At 38.3% G+C, this 17602-nt stretch overlaps 1 protein-coding gene across 1 annotated transcript in view; it reads right to left on the bottom strand.

The window, feature by feature from the left end:
• The window catches only part of ASB15 (ankyrin repeat and SOCS box containing 15), a 105169-nt gene that overhangs the window by 33403 nt on the left and 54164 nt on the right, over nucleotides 1-17602 (bottom strand). The window lies entirely within an intron of this gene.

The following is a 17602-nucleotide window of genomic DNA, read 5'->3' as shown; positions in this document are numbered from 1 at the left end:
GGTCTGAAGGTGTCTATTTTTCTCTCCCCCTCTCTGTCTTCCCCTCCTCTCTCCATTTCTCTCTGTTCTATCCAACAACAATGACAACAATAATAACTACAACAACAATAAAAAACAAGGGCAACAAAAGGGGAAAAAAAAAAGAAAAAGAACCTGACACTGCCAGCCTAATGAGATACATTTGTATCTTATCTCATTCAGTCCTGTATGGTAAATATTATTCTGCAGATTTTGTTGTTACAGACTCAGAGAAGTTAAATGCCTAATCTGGGAGCACAGAGTTAAGAAGTGATTAAATCAAAATTTGAACTCAAGTTTATATCTGGACTAAAAATTGAAGAAATGCAAATTTGAAATTATATATACAAACACATTATCATTGATGTGATAATATATATACACAGTTTATAGAACTAGGACTATAAATTATATTTAATATACAGATAAATACAGGTTAAATGTGTATGCACATATAGAAAAATACATTTATCAATGCATGTATAATATACAGTCTTTGGTTTATACATCCTGCAGTTGGTGAATTTTTATATTGTTTCAAGGTTTGGCTCATTGTAAACAATACAGCTGTGAACATTTGTAAACAAGTCATCTTATGGCTACGTGTTTTAATGTGTTTAGCTAGATGTATAGTAAGAAAATTGCTGAGTTATGCATAATAAATTTACATTTAACTTTGTAAGAAATTGACAAGCCATTTTTCAAAATGGCTGTACCAGTTTACCTTCTCATTAATAATGTATGTCCAAGCCATTCCCCTCTCCCCCCCATTTTACTGGATAGGACAGAGAAATTAAAGGGTTGGAGGGAGATAGAGACGGAGGGTGATAGACACCTGCAGGCCTGCTTTACAAACACTCTTGATGCTTCCACCCTGCAGGTGGGGAATCCGGACCTCGAACCCAGATCCTTGCACGGGTCTTTGTGCTTAATACTGTGTGTGCACTTAACCAGGTGCCCCTAATTTGTACTTTTCCTAAAGCAGGGTGTCTAGAACATGTTCTTATATGCCTAGTTGCATATATTTATGTTTTGGGGGAGGGATGGGGTTATCTTCTACACATGGCTGCTCTGGTTTAACATTTTCAGATTGATAAAGTAAGACAGAGGAAAAGATAGGGGAGAGAAAGTACAACACAGAAGCTTCCTTCAGGGGATCATGTTCAAACCTGGATCACACACAGCAAAGAAGTATACTATCCAGGTGAGCTATTTTGCCAGTTTGCATATCTGGTGAGGTATCAGTTCAATTCATTCAGGCCTTTTGTCTATGTTAAATATATTTTTATTTATTTTATTATTGGATAGAGACAAATTGGGAGGATAGTAAAAAGATAGCCACCTGTAGTCCTGCTTCATCACTCATGAAGCTTTCTCTGCAATTGGAGATCAGGGGCTTGAGCCTGGGTCCTTGTGCATTGTAATGTGTACACTTAACCAGGTGCACCACCACCTGGCCCCCGTGTGTGTGTGTGTGTGTGTGTGTGTGTGTGTGTGTGTGTGTGTGTGTTTTAAGACTCATTTATTTGTTGCATTTTCCAGCCTGGGGTTTGTCTTATTCTCTTAGTTGCTATATATATCATGTTTAAAGTGATTAAGATGAATGTTTGTGACTATTTTCATTACTCTTTGTGTTTCTTTTATCATCTTCCTCTTTGTTTTTCTCTTTGTTGGATTTTTTATTTTTATGACAACAGAAAAGACTAAAGCATGGTTCCTCTCTGGCATATGGTGTTACTGGGACTAAGTCTGTGTCCACATGTAGGCAAATCCTGTGCTGTAGCGTTGAATTATTTTGCCAGTTCACTACTTTTAGTTGAGCATCTTAGGTGGTAGCATTTCCCTCTTTTCATATCAGGATTTTTCAGTATGCTTTATAGTGCTTGCTTTGAGTTTGCAAAATAGTCACAAACAGTCCAGGTTTCTCTTTCAAATGATGCTCTTACATTTCATTGTTTTGTAATCCAGTATTCCCAATTTGTCCTTGTTCCTTAAAGCATTGTTGTAATTGATTTGACTCATTTGCCAGCTATACTCATTTATTTATTTTTAGAGTAACAATTCGAAAAAAAATAAATGATTTTATTTTCCTGTTGTTTAAAAAAAAATAATAATGTATGTCCAGCTTCTCCCTAAGTTAATTGTTTATCTTTCTGTTTATACCCACTTTAGTGGGTGTGAAATGGCAGATTATTGTCTTTTCAATATTAATTTATCTAATAGCTAATGTTGTGAACCATCTTCTGCTTACTGATCATCTTAAATCTTCTTTAGTATTTTTCTTAAGGCTTATTTTCAGACTTGGTTAGTATATTGAGCTGTAAGAAATTTTATTTTATATATTCTGGATTTTACCAGAAATATTTTCTTCCTGTAATCTTATATCCTTCTAAACTTTTATTAACTTACTAGTAAAAAATAAGAATAGATTAAAGTCTGTATATTTTTGAAAAAAATAAAGATATATTTTCTTCTATTCTGTGACTTGTTTATGTGTCTTTTAAAGAACGAGCATTTTGGAAGTTGAGCGGTAGTGCAGTGGTTTAAGCACAGGTGGCGCAAAGAGTAAGGACCCGCAAAAGGATCCCTGTTCGAGCCCCCGGCTCCCCACCTGCAGGGGAGTCACTTCACAAGGTGAAGCAGGTCTGCGGGTACCTATCTTTCTCTCCCCCTCTCTGTCTCCCCTCCCTCTCCATTTCTCTCTGTCTTATCTAACAATGACGACATAAATAACAACAACAATAATAACTACAATAAAACAAGGGCAACAAAAGGGAATAAATAAATATTTTTAAAAAGTGAACATTTTAATTTAAATTTAAATTGAGCATTTACCTGTTATAGCTAAGATATCTTTTCCCAATCCAAGGTCAAAGAAAACTACCTCTATTTTTTTTTTCTGAGAGTTTTGTAAGTTTATATTCATATTTAGGCCCATATGTTTTGATTTAATATTTTCATATGTGTAAGAATGTACATTAATCTTTTTTTTTTTGTTTTGTTTTGCATGCAGGTACCCATGAGCTTAGTCAAATTAGTCAAAAAGACTATCCTTTCCTTAAGGAATTGCTTTGGTGACTTTGTGGAAAATTAATTGACCATATGTGTTGTTTTATTTCTAGTTTACTTAATCATATGATAGACCTATGTATCTATTACTTTATGCCCATTCCAAATAGTCTTAATAGCTATAGTTTTGCAGTACATATTGAAATCAGGAAGTGCAAATCCTTTAACTTAGTTTTTTCACAAGAATGTTTTGGTTAACTATTGATTTTAACTAATCATGGTGTTCACTCTCTCAAAGTAATTATGGCTTTTTTTAAAATTTCCAGTGGTGCTAATGATTGTGGTGATAATGAGATGGAATGAGAAATGAGCTCATTTGTTTCACATGGCTCATGAGAAATATTTTTGTGCAAAAAGTTGACACACCTTTTAATTTGATAACTAATTTGATTTGGGGAGTGCAGTCAAATATGGCAAATAAGATGAATTATTTAACTATAGTGACATTTTAAAGACATTTATATATTTAACTATATAAAAACCTATGTATTTTTAAAAGATGAAATTGAAATGGTAGTATAAGTTTTTCGATAACTACTTATTGGGTAAAGTTGATATGTTGACTTCTTATAATTGGGGAGTATATAAGTATGTACAAAACAGTGTTTTACTCTCATGTTCATGCTTGTGACTTTTCTATAACATTTTTGTATTATTGTTATTTGACAGCATACGTAGCATACATAAAATGACAGAGTTCAATTTAGGTGCTATAGTTAGAATATTGAAAAATTAACATTTATACTTTCACAAAACTTACATTTTCTGAGAAGGAAAGACAGATAGTATTTAAATTAAAAAGCAAACACAGTATACTATCCAAAAATTCTATAGGGAGAAATAAAACAAGATAAGAGAGACGAAAGGAAACTTAAGGTAATACTGTAATCAACTAGTGTAATTTCTTTTCTTTTCTTTTCTTTTCTTTTTTTTTTTTTTTTGCCTCCAGAGTTACTGCTGGGACTTAGTGCCTGCACTACAAATCCACTGCTCCTGTGGCCTTTTTTTTTTCTTTTTTCTTTTTCTTTTTTTTTGGATAGGACAGACAAAAGTGGAGAGGAGAGGGGAAAATAGAAAGGAAGAGAGAAAGACACCTGCAGACCTGCTTCACTGCAGGTGGGAAGTGGAGGGCTCCAACATTGGATCCTTGCTCAGGTCCTTACGCTTAGTGTTTTGTGCACTTAACCCGGTACACCACTGCCCGGCCCCCCTAGTATTAATTCTTCAGCATAGCTGCTGGAAGAAAAATTTCCACACACAAGGAAATATACATTCATATACATATGTATACATTCCTATGTATATGTATAGGAAAGATAGAGGTGGAGGGAATATGCAGTTCAGCTATCCCCTAGAAAGAAATAGCAAATAACCCAGTGTGTCAGGTGGACTTAAATAGTATTGTGAAATAGTTGCATTCTTTTGAATCAACATCCCTCCAGCTGTTACATATACATGTCACACAGGATGTAAAAATCTACACCAGCTTGGGGATACCTAGCTTTTCTAGTTCCACAGACTTTTTGAAAAAGGTAATTGCTTTTCTATGTTTAGAGAAAAACAAAGTGTCTATAGGATGATTTTTTTTAATTTATTTTATTTTTTGTTACGCAGGTGAATCCTAATTATTGTCTGGGGAGATGATGGCATGGTTGGGAAAAGGCCCAGAAAGCTGGATCAGGGAAGAGAGTAGCTCCCTAATATGGGAAAGGGGTATAAATATTACTGTAAACCCCATCAATCTGATGTGATCTGGAGCCTATAATTAGCTTAGGAGCCTATGTGGCCTCTACATCCCTCTAGATCTGAGCTCACAATCTGTGGTCATGAGTAGGAACATTCCATGCTGCCCCAGTATCGATCCATCTTCCTCAGGTATAGCATAGAGTATGTTGTCCAGCCTCCCTTCGGAGGATGGAACATTATCTACCATTGTTGATCCAGGTTGAGGGCAAGGTCCTATGGGGGCCCACAAAGAGGTCTATTTTGTTGTTCCTGATAGATATGACCGGAAACAATGGAGAGAGGGATTTATTTGAGGTCTAGGCCCATCAAGTCTGTTTGGGAGAATCAGGACTCCCCGATTAGGGCCCCAGCTGGTGGAATGGCCTGATAGTGACTAAAGTATGACAGTCTCTTGTCCTTATTCAACTTTTGCAGTCCTTGCTTTGCTAAGGTTAGCTTTGGAGCGAGTGAGGGAACTATAATAGGAAGTAGGTGAGGAGGGTATCTAAGTCTAAGTGGACACTATTTCATTATGAACTTGATACTGACTTACTAAAGACTATTGTGTATTTTTGCTTCGAGGTATATATTTTGCCCTAATTTATAGATACATGTGAACATATGCTTTATCTTATGGGACCTGGCCTATATCTAGGTTTTGGGACTTTGTTAGGAAGTGGACCTCCTGGAATGGAATTAGAGACTAGCATGAAAGGAAGGTCTCACCCAAGTGATGAGGGTGAAGGGTTAGAAATCCATGCCTGATGTCTCTGTACACAGTCTGAGGTGAAGCATGCGGAGATGGTACTCATTGCATTGATTAGGTTGGAATCAGCAGATGCAATATCATTTGGCCTGACTTGAGAGAAGCATGCAGGGAAATGAGCCCCACCCCAGAGGTTCCAGGATTGGGAGAAACATAGGCTCTATAGATGAAGCAGGAGATTCCTGTTGTCTTAGGGTTTAAGAAGGCAATAGATAATTATTGCAATAATCACATTGTTTGGTAATTGGGTTAACTTGGAAGAATCCCTTTGTTAGGATTTGCTGTATCATACACACCCTCACCATATTTCATGTCCTTTGACATTGTTTACATATAGCTATGCCACCAGTTCCTTTTGTTCAGGATGAATTTTTAAGAACAATTCAACCTGAATTTTCTATTGGGTCCCCTGCTGATCCTTCACTACTGTTGAGGCCATCTCAGTCTGATGCTCAGTGCTCTCTCACATTACCTTGTTCCTTTTGTTTGTTTCCTTGAGGGCTGAAGGGTAAGATCTTTGCTGTTGCCTTTAAAGAATCACACACACACACACACACACACACACACACACACACACACACACACACACAATTTTATTTAATGTATATAAACTAATTAACATAGTCCTGTTGTGTTTTCCATTGCCTAGCTAACTTTCCTCAGTAGGGAAGATCACTATAATAAGATGATATTTGAGCATGACTTGGAGAAGGAAATCTTTGATTCAGGCAGATTATAATACATATTTTTATGTTCCAGGAGGTGCTGCACTGGACTTTCAAGCATGAGGTCCAAAGTTCAATCCCCAGCAGCACATGTACCAGAGTAATGTCTAGTTCTTTCTCTCTCTTTTCCTATCTTTCTCATTAATAAATAAATAATCTTTTTAAAAATACCTATTTTCTTTACCTATAGAATAATTATTCTGATAGTCTCAGATCACAGGTTCTCAGTTTTCTTTTTCCAAAAATAGTTTATTTTTAAATGAGAGAGAGAGAGAGAGAGAGAGAAAAGAGAGAGAGAAATATACATTGAAAGACATAGAGAAAGAAACAAGAGATCAGAGCACCACTCAGCGCTAGTTTATGATGGAATAGGGGATTGAATCAAGGACTTGGAGCCTCAGGCATGAAAGTCTTTAAAAAAATTTTTTTTATATTTATTTATTCCCTTTTGTTGTTCTTGTTGTAGTTATTATTGATGTTGTTGTTGTTGGAGAGAAATGGAGAGACGAGGAGAAGATAGAGAGGGGGAGAGAAAGATAGACACCTGCAGACCTGCTTCACTGCCTGTGAGGTGACTCCCCTGCAGGTGGGGAGCCGGGGGCTTGAACCAGGATCCTTAGGCCGGTCCTTGTGCTTTGCGCCACCTGCGCTTAACCCGCTGCGCTACTGCCTGACTCCCAAGTATGAAAGTCTTTTGTATAACCATTATGCTGTCTCCCCATCCTATTCTCAACTTTCAAAGGGAGCTTGAAATATACCAATCTTGTCACTTGGAAGAGTCCATTCAGTGTTTTCTTCAACTCTTTCAGTGAAAATTGAAAATTACTCAGAAAGCACTCCATTGTTAGATGGCCCAAACACAAATATATATATTTGTTTCCTTACTTATTAATTATTGGAGAGAGAAAGAGAAATTGAGAGGGAGAAATTGAGAGAAAGAAATTGAGAGGGAGGGTGAAGTATAGAGGGAGGAGACAAAAAAATACCTGAAGCTTTCCCTCTGAAGGTGGGGGCCACGGACTTGCATCTGGGTCTTTGCACACTGTAATTTGTGGGCTTAACCAGGTGCACCACCACCTGGCCCCTATTTGTTTTTCCCATTGGAACAATACAGATTAAATGCAAGTCTCATGGGAGTTTCTTCTCCCAAATCTTGGCTGTCTCATAGATGATTCTATAAATTATTCCAAAAAAAGAGACAGTGTGCATTTTTCTCTAAAATAATACCACTATAAAAATGACCACCTCTCAAGAACCCTACCTTCAGAATAACAGTTATTTAGATAAGTTAGTATATCTGGTATAATTAACCTGATTACAATAATTAATACAACTTTCATATTACCTTAGTTCATTGGATCCTTCTTTAACTATTTTTTAGTTTCAGCCCATTGGATGAAATTATGCTGGGTGAATAAACAGTACTGCTTGGCCCTGGCTAGATTTAAAAGTGATGAATAATTTAGACTTCCCGGCAATCTGGTCTCTATTAATGGGGGAAATCCAATTATGTATGTTTCAAGCATCATCATTTTCTATTTGGGGATTTCTATGTGGTTGCATTTGTGTTTTTGAATAGAATTGCTTTTAAAATCAACAATTCTACATACATTTTTAAGATCAGCATCTTTGTTTAAACATATCTCTAAGAGAACTATTTTCCTGTTTTTTTTTATCAGCAATTAGATACAAATGACTTGTTATTATGTTAACATTAGTTATCCTCTTCAACCTTTCTTTTGATATCCTCTTGGAAATGGTATTATTTGTTTGTTTACTCAGCACACATTTACCAACTACCTGCTGTGTGGACAAGGCGCTATGCTACTAGCCAGGATTATAAAGAGAAAAATAGAAATTGATCTGGTCTCTGCCCTCAGGAGCTCAGACTCCCAGGAGAGAAAGGCAGATAGCTGACAGTAACACAGTAGTTACAGCTGGCCACAGTGTCAAGGAGAGACCAAAGCCTGGAGCTCAAAAGAGGAAGCAAGCCAGTCATATGGGTGGGGCTGGAGAAGGCCAGAGGGATAAGAAGTTGCCAGGGAAAAAAAGTAGCTTCCAAGTGAAAGCAGGGGTATGAAAAGAATGACAAGAACATAACCCCAGGTATTCCCCCCCCCTTTACTGGGATAGAGGGGTAAGGGTTTACAGTATACTTGTTGACACATGGGCACAACTTCTCATCTTCTTTCTATGACAGGTGTCTGTGAAACAAAACCCCAGGTATTATTGGTGAATGGTAGGCTGAGCCAGGCAGTAACTAGCCTTCACTCATGTGTTATTTCAAAGAGATAGACTTTGTATAAAATTGTTCCCTCTCCACCTTTTTATAGCCACCAATATCAAGCCCACACGTGGAATTTATAGGTGTACAATAATTTTTATTTGAAGGGCCATCTCAAGGAATTTTGGGCTTTGTTATCATCAGTGGTAAGTGGAAATCTCTAACTGTACTCCATAGCTGTGACTCACAGCCATTGTTTGCTTTCTAAATCCAGGCAATTTTAAACTGGCAAGTATCCTGATATTAATGGAGACTCAGATTAAAGCTCATCACTACCTCCAAAAATCAGTAATACCAAGCCCTAACAATAGATCTGATGCTTCCATAAATACTACTTATAGACATTTATTAACTCTATTCATTGTAACTAGTTTAGTCTAGTCTTCTATGTAGCAGGAGATACCCACTGCCTAAATGTGACTTATGTATTGCTGGCTATTGTTTAAAAAGGTTGAGAAGTTCTACGAGTTCTTTTTCTTCTCTTTAGTAAACCACACATTTCAGAAAGAATTTTGGCATTTTCATGAATTATTCGTATTTCAAAATGTTTATGTAGATAAACTTATTTATAGTCACAAACTAGGTAAATGTATGTATTATATGAATATATTTTAATAAATATTGCATTTCCAGTGTCTGGAGATAGCTTACCTAGTATAGTGCACACCTTTCAAGTGTGGGGTCCCTACATTTGAGAACCTCCACCACGTGGGAGAACTGTGAACAGCATCAAGTGAGCACCAAGAATGACAGGACGTTCTCTCTCTCTCTCATATCTCTCTCTCTCACGAGAAAACTTGGCCGGGGAGATTACTCAGCAGTGGTATCTTTAAAGTCCTATATTCATACTCTGGTGTGACATTAAATAATAATTTCTAAAAATCTCATTTCTCCTGATTCTCTGCTTTATTCTAATAAATGTTCTCATCAGATGCAGATGTAATTAGGTGACATTTTAATTATTTGAAAAGACCCCCAAAGCCCAAGACTTATAATTACTTAAGTATCATTATACTGAACTAAAATTAATATACTAAAGCTAAAGGATATTTCATGAAACTGCCTAGAAAAATCTTCACCTGGGTATCTCAATCTATCCCAGACTTGTGTCTTGATTTTTCCTCTGTTTTACACATCTCTCCTCCTCTCCCTCCAAACTTTCTCACCTCTGAAAGCGATGTTCTTGTCCATTCAGTTTCTGGAGCCTGCTTGTTACTTTTTTTTTTTTTTTTTTTGGTCTCCAATGTTATTGTTGGGGCTCAGTTGCCTGCACTATAAATTCACTGCTCCTGGAGGCCTTTCCCCCCCTTTTGCTGTTTATAATTAGTATTGTTATTATTACTGTTATTGCTGTTGTTGTTGTTGGATAGGACAGAGAGAAATGGAGAGAGAAGGGGAAGACAGAGAGGGGGAAAGAAAGACACCTGCAGACCTGCTTCACATCTTGTGAAGCGACCCCCCTGTAGGTGGGGAGCCAGGGACTTGAACCATTATCTTATTTTGCCTAAATACCTTTGCGTCTTGTTTAAGTTTTTAGAAACAATCCAACAGAAGTTTTTTTTTCAGGTACTTGAGGCCTGCTTACATCTCATAGTTCTCAAATATATATATATCCATTCCATGAAGCAACCCAGTTGGAATTGCTTACTTTGAACTTGTCTTAGAAAGAAAGGTTTTTTCCCCAAGATAAGGGGCCTTATTTAGCAAAGACTTAGTTATTAGCTTTTCAGGAAGTAAGTTCAAAAAATAAAAACTTAGATGCTTTTCAGCACAGGAGTAGAACTATATCTTAAAGAACTTGATGATTGCATAGTGTTGGGGGTTTCTTTTTTTCTTCCGTTCTTTTGTCCTTCCTTTTTTTTCATTTCTTTCTTTCTTTCTTTCTTTTTTTCTTTCTTTCTTTCTTTCTTTCTTTCTTTCTTTCTTTTTATTTTGTTATTGGATAGGAAACAAAAGAAATTTAGAGAGAAGGTGGAGACAGAGAGAGACACAGAGAGAGAGAGAGAGACACCTGCAGACCTGCTTCATCGCTTGTGAAGCTTTCCCCCTGCAGATTGCTACGGGCAGGGTCGCTCGAATCCAGATCTTTGTGCAGGTCTTTGCATATATTACTATGTGCTCTTGACCTGGTGCGTCACTGCCTGCCCCCTTGGGAGTTTCTTTAAAAGAGATGACAAAGCTAAATGTGAAAAATTATTTAGGAAAGCAAGATTATTTACAATTATAATAGACGGAGTCAGGAGGTAGTGCAGTGGCTTAAGCGCACGTGGCACAAAGCACAGGAGGCATAAGGATACCAGTTCGAGCCTCCTGGCTCCCCACCTGCAAGGGAGTCACTTCACAGGCAGTGAAGCAGGTCTGCAGGTATCTATCTTTCTCTCCCCCTCTCTGTCTTCCCCTCCTCTCTCCATTTATCCATTTATCTCTGTCCTATCCAACAAAGATGACATCAATAACAACAATAATAGTAACCACCACCACAACAAAAAAACCAAAGGCAACAAAAGGGAATAAATAAATATTAAAAATAATAATAGACATTATAATAATAAACTACCAGGTCTTTGGTGATTTGAATGTTTTTTCTTTTGAGATGTTCCTTAAGCAGTTTACCATAAATGCTTACATAAAAGTAATAGTAAAATGCCAGCTTGCCCTACCTTGTTACCTTCCTACTGCTAATATTTCACTCCCCTAATGGCCCCAGAACCCACATGGCAAAGAAGTTCTTGTGCTGCATATCCAATCTGCCTTTGAGTGTGGTCTTTAAAGTAATGAACAAGCTGAATGAACACCAAATGTCCATATCTCATGATGTTATTTTTGTTCATCTCATGGATGAATTTCTTTTTATTATTGACTATTATTATTTTGTTCACATTTTTGATTAGTGATTTAAAAGTTATTTACAAGACTATAAGATAATAGGGAAATAGCTCCACACCACCACTCCTACCACTGAAGTTCTGCCCCCCTATGCCCCAGTGATAATCAGCATCATTCTCCAAAAATATTAGAGATTAGTTCACTGTTGGTTTTTTTTTCAAGTTCATGTGTTTGAGTTCTCCATGTGTTTGAGTTCTCCACTTGTGAGGGAAACCAGTAGTTGTCCTTCACTTGCTTCCTTATCCATAATCATCCCTCATTCGTTCATCATGAATGTCGCCTTTCTTATTTAAGTTACATCCCGTTTGCTGAAGAGGAAACAGGGAAATTATATACTGTGGTGTCATTTGTAAAACTTATTCCTTCAATTGCTAAGGGTCTATTGTTTACTGTCTATTCCTGCCTTTCGTAAAGGGTTATTTAATTTGTCTCATGGCACAGATGAAAAATTTCTTTCTAGACACTTGAGAGATACCTCACCTGGAAGGGTTCCTGCCTTGCCATTGGCATAGTCAAAGGTAGAGGTTCAAATCTCCAGTACAACACATGGGAGGACTAGGGCACTTGGAAAGCTTTGATCTATAATATTTCTCTTAAAAAAAAAGAGAGAGAAAGTACAGCTCCCAGCACATTGGAGGAAGCTTCAGTCCTGTGGTATCTTTCCTACTCTTCCTCTCTGATTTTTTGTTTGTCTGTTTGTTTCTTTTGTTTTTGTTTTGTTTTGTTTTTGCCTCCAGGGCTATCATTGGGACTCAGTGCCTACACTATGAATCCACTGCTCCTGGAGGCTATTTTTTCTCTTTTGCTGCCCTTGTTTATTGTTGTTGTTATTGTTGTTGCTGTTGTTGGATAGGACAGGAAGCAATCGAGAGAGGAGGAAAGACAGAGTAGAGGGAGAGAAAGATAGACACCTGCAGATCTGCTTCACAGTTTGTGAAGCAACCACCCCCTGCAAGTGGGGAGCTGGGGACTTGAACTGGAATGCTTACTCTGGTTCTTGCGCTTTGCGCCATATGCACTTAACCCGCTGAGCCACAGCCCAGTTTAGAAAGAGTGGTGAACCATGGAATACTACACAGCTATGAAGAAGAATGAAACCACTTTCTCTGACCCATCTGGGATGGAGCTAGAAGGAATTATGTTAAGTGAGCTAAGTCAGAAAGACAAAGAAGAGTATGAAATGATCCCACTCATAAACAGAAGTTGAGAAAGAAGAACAGAAAAGTAAACTCAAAGCAGGTTTTGACTGAATTTGGAGTAGGGCACCATAGTAAAAATCTCTGGGTTGAGGGCTAGAATGGATGTTTAGCTTCACTGGGTGGGGGCGGTGGGGAGGATGGGACTGGGATGGGACACAGTCTTCGGGTGGTGGGAATGATGTTTATGTACACTCCTAATAATTTGTAGTCATATAAATCACTATTCAATTAATATGAGAAGGGAAAAATTGATAGAATGTCTCAAACTTTTTAATACAGACCATAGGCTGAGTCTTTGTTATGTTGACTCTCTTAAAAGCTTAGACCAAGGAGAACAGAAGCAACTGGTGGCACAGCTATATACAAATAATGTCAAAGGACATAAACTATGATGATGTTGTATATGACATAGTAAATCCCAACAAAGGTATTTTTCAAAGTTAACCCAATTGCCAAATAATATAATTATAGCAATAACTATCTATTGCCTCTTAAACCCTAAGACAGCAAGAACCTCCTGCTTCCTCTAAAGAGCCTATATTTCCCCCAGTCCTGGAACCCCTAAGGTGAGGCTCACTTTCCTGCATGCTTCTCTCAATTCAAATGATATTGCATCTGCCAATCCCAACCCAATCAACGTAAGAAGTACCACCTCAGCATGCCTCACTTCAGAGTGTGTCCAGAGATATTAGGCATGGAATGTCAGCCCTTCAGCCTCATTACTCAGGTAAGACCTTTCCTTTCATAGGATTCTTTAATTCCATTCCAGATGGTTCACTTCCTAACAAAGTCCCAAAACCTAGATATAGACCAGGTCCTATGAGATAGAGCATATGTTCACATGTATGCATAAATTAGGGCAAAATATATACCTGAAAGCAAAAGTACACAATAGTCTGCAGTGAGTCACTATAAAGTTCATAATGAAATAGTGTCTACTTAGACTTAGATACCTTCCTCACCTACTTCCTATTACACTTCCCTCACTCACTCCAAAGCTAACCTTATCAAAGCAAGGACTGCAAAAGCTGAATAAGGGCAAGAGACTGGCGTACTTTTTCTTTCTTTCTTTCTTTTCTTCTTTCTTTCTTTCTTTTCTTTTTTTTTTATTTTTTATAAAAAGGAAACATTGTCAAAACCATAGAGACTGGCATACTTTAACGATGCCTCTTTAGTCACTATCAGGCCACCCCATCAGCTGGGGCCCTAGTCAGGGAGTCCTGAGATTCCCAAATAAACATGATGGGCCTAGACCTTGAATAAATCCCTCTCCCCAATATTACCAGTCATCTCTATGAGGATCAACTCAATAGATCCCTTTATGGGCCCCCATAGGAGCTTGCCTTCAATGTGGACCAACAATGGTAGAGAATGTTCCATCCTCTGAAGGGAGGATGAACAACATACTCTATGCTCCACCCGAGGAAGATGGGTCCTGAAATCAGGGCAGCTTGGAACATTCCTACTCATGACCACAGAGTGTGAGCTCAGATCTATAGGGATGCAGAGGTCACATAAGCTCTTAAGCTGAATATGGGCCCCAGATTAGATCAAATCTATGGAGTTTATAGTCAACAATATTTATACACCTTTCCCATACTTGGGAGCTACTCTTTTCCCTGATCCAGCTTTCTGGTCCTTTTTCCAGCCATGACACCATCTCCCCAGACAATAACTTGGATTCACCTGCATATCAGATTTCAGGCCCAGGGAGAAAAAAAAAAACTAGTATAGTCACAGGCTGTTTAGAACAGAACTAAAATAGTACTACTAGCTATCTATAAAACAGAGATACCTCCCCACCCCCAACTCTTCATCTGCACTATTCCAACCATTAGGTTCATGATTAGTTAACATATAAAGCTAAACAAGTTGTTGACTAATCACTCTCTTTTTAGCCACCAGGTTCCAGATGCTAGTATGATGCCAACCAGACTTCCTTTTACAGACAACCCCACCAATGTGTCCTGGAGCTCTGCTTCCCCAGAGCCCCACCCTACTAGGGAAAGAGAGAGACAGGCTGGGAGTATGGATAGACCTGTCAATGCCTATGTTCAGCGGGGAAGCAATTACAGCAGCCAGACCTCCCACCTTTTGCATCCCATAGTGACCCTGGGTTCATACTCCAGAGGGATAAAGAATAGGAAAGCTATCAGAGAAGGGGATGGGATATGGAGTTCTGGTGGTGGGAATTGTGTGGAGCTGTATCCCTCTTATCCTATGGTTTTGTCAATGTTTCCTTTTTATAAATAATAAATAAACAAAAAATAATTAAAAGTAAAAAAAAGGGTGGTGAAACACTAGTAATAACAGAAGGAAAAAAGAAAAAAACATTGAAACAGTTGCTTGCTAGGGGGCAGGCAGTGGTACACAGGGTAAGTGCACATAGTACTACAGGCAAGGATATGTGTAAGGACCCGGGTTGGAGCTTCTGCACCCCACCTGCAAGGGGAACTCTGTTCAGGTGTGGTGAAGCAGGTGTGCAGGTATCTTATCTTTCTCCTCCCTCTCTCTATCTCCCTGTCCCTTCTCAATTTCTCTCAGTCCTATCGAATTTAAAAAAAGAAAAGGTTGTCAGTAGTGGTGGATTAGTAGTGCTGGCATTGAGTCCCAGAGACTAGAGGCTAAATAAAATACTAGTAAAAGGTTGCTTCCTGAACAAGATCTAACATGTTCCGCACTAACCCAAAAGTTTTCAACATTTCCTATAAATATGATGGTTGGTTTGTCAAAAGACTGTTGAGTTTAAGCATTGACCTCTTCCAAGGAAATTGAGCTTCCAGCCTGTTGGGTGCTTCTCAGTTAGCTGGAGAGAGGCTTCCAGAAGGGAATGTCAGGGAAAGGTCAGGCTCTGAACAGACAACAACCAAACAGGCCACGGGGATCAGAAGAGAACTTGCAACACCCTTATCAAGTCTTCACTCTCAGGCTTGGCAGCTGCACAAATCTCCCAGTTATGTCAGCTTGTGCTAGTGAGCATGAGTCAAACTTAAAATTATTAGAGCTATTTATAATAATATACTACAATTGTATAACATTTATAACTGACAAAATACATTTGTACATGTGCTAAGCAGTCTAATGTAATATATCTCCACTTAATAACTGTGTTATCGGTTATTGATTGTGAATAAGTACCTAATAAAATAGATAGTATTACATTTATTTTATGAAGGATGAAAATGATTTCTGATGTTCTGAGAGGTTAAAATATTTGTTAAAGAAAAAATATATTTGTTAAAGTAAGTCCAGTTATGTGATAATTACATTTATATCCCATAATTCCAAACCGTTTTTTTTTTTCCCTCTAGGGTTATTGCTGGGGCTCTGTGGGTGCCCACACCACAAATCCACTGCTCATGGGGACTATTTTTTCCCCTTTTTATTGCCCTTTTTTATCGTTGTTGTGGTTATTATTCTTATTGTTTTATTGATGTTGTTGTTGGATAGGACAGAGAGAAATGGAGAGAGGAGGAGAAAACAGAGAGGGGAAGAGAAAGACACCTGCAGACTTGCTTCACTGCCTGTGAAACAACTCCCCTACAGGTGGGGATCTGGGGGTTCGAACTGGGATCCTTCAGCTGGTCCTTGCACTTCGTGCCATGTGTGCTTAACTCACTGCGCTACCACCCGACCCCCTAAACTGTTTCTTATACTGAGGTTTGTTAGTCTGTCACTTTAAGATGTGCCAAAAATGGGGAGTCGGGCTATAGCACAGCGGGTTAAGCGCAGGTGGCGCAAAGCACAAGGACTGGCATAAGGATCCCGGTTCGAACCCCGGCTCCCCACCTACAGGGGAGTCGCTTCACAGGCGGTGAAGCAGGTCTGCAGGTGTCTATCTTTCGCTCCCCCTCTCTGTCTTCCCCTCCTCTCTCCATTTCTCTCTGTCCTATCCAACAACGACAACAACAATAATAACTACAACAATAAAACAACAAGGGCAACAAAAGGGAATAAATAAATAAAATAAAATAAAAAGATGTGCCAAAAATGAAAAACCAGATAGCATGAAAGACAGAAATTTTTGATAGAACATCTAGTGGTTTGTTTTAGCAGGTTCAACTACCCTTTTTTGAACCAATTCAAATATATGAAATAAACCTATGCAAAAAAAGAAAAAGAAAGAAAAGGAAAAGGAAAGAAAAAAAAGACACATTGTAAAAGGCACCATAAGTATTCTCAGACGAAGTTCAAGAACCAGGAAAGAATAACGGAATTTCATCAATCTGGTCTTTCATTTTGTACTACGGATAATAAAAATGAGATTCCACCTATGAATCTTTGAGCATATGCCCTATGCAAGTCTAGAAGAGGACATTTGAAGCCACTATAAGCTGAGAATTTCAGTTTGCAGCATAGTTAAATTGTAACCTCACGTGTTGATAGAATAACACGGTAAACTAGTTTCCTCCAAGACAAAATCCCTCCCCACCCCCAAGATGGCTCTCTGCTCAGACTCAAGAAAACTATCACTTTAGGTTCCTTCATGTCCTTCAGGGAATATTTTAATGTGCAGAGAAGCTAAAACCTTACTGTGAGGAGAGGTTAGAAAGGTATATTAAATCAAAGGTCAGGGAAGTGGGGTCTCTTTTTTAAGTAAATGAGACAATTGATGCTTTAGAGCATCTGGTTACTGACATTTTCATTTGCAATTTTATCATGAAAAATGCAAGGCACTGTCCTTTCACACAAACTCACACTATCTAGAGCCTTTGAATATTTGCCTTCTCTGATTTTCCCTTGACACTCATTTCCAAATGCCTTTCCCCATTCTTTATACTTTTTTTTTTTCCCCTCCAGGGTTATTGCTGGGCTCTGTGCCTGCACCATGAATCCACCGCTCCTGGAGGCCGCTTTTCCCCCCTTTTTGTTGCCCTTGTTGTTGTAGCCTCGTTGTGGTTATTATTATTGCCATTGTTGATGTTGTTCG

Source organism: Erinaceus europaeus, chromosome 8 (assembly GCF_950295315.1).
Source record: "Erinaceus europaeus chromosome 8, mEriEur2.1, whole genome shotgun sequence".
NCBI lineage: Eukaryota > Metazoa > Chordata > Mammalia > Eulipotyphla > Erinaceidae > Erinaceus > Erinaceus europaeus.
This window is presented reverse-complemented; position numbering and strand designations above follow the sequence as displayed.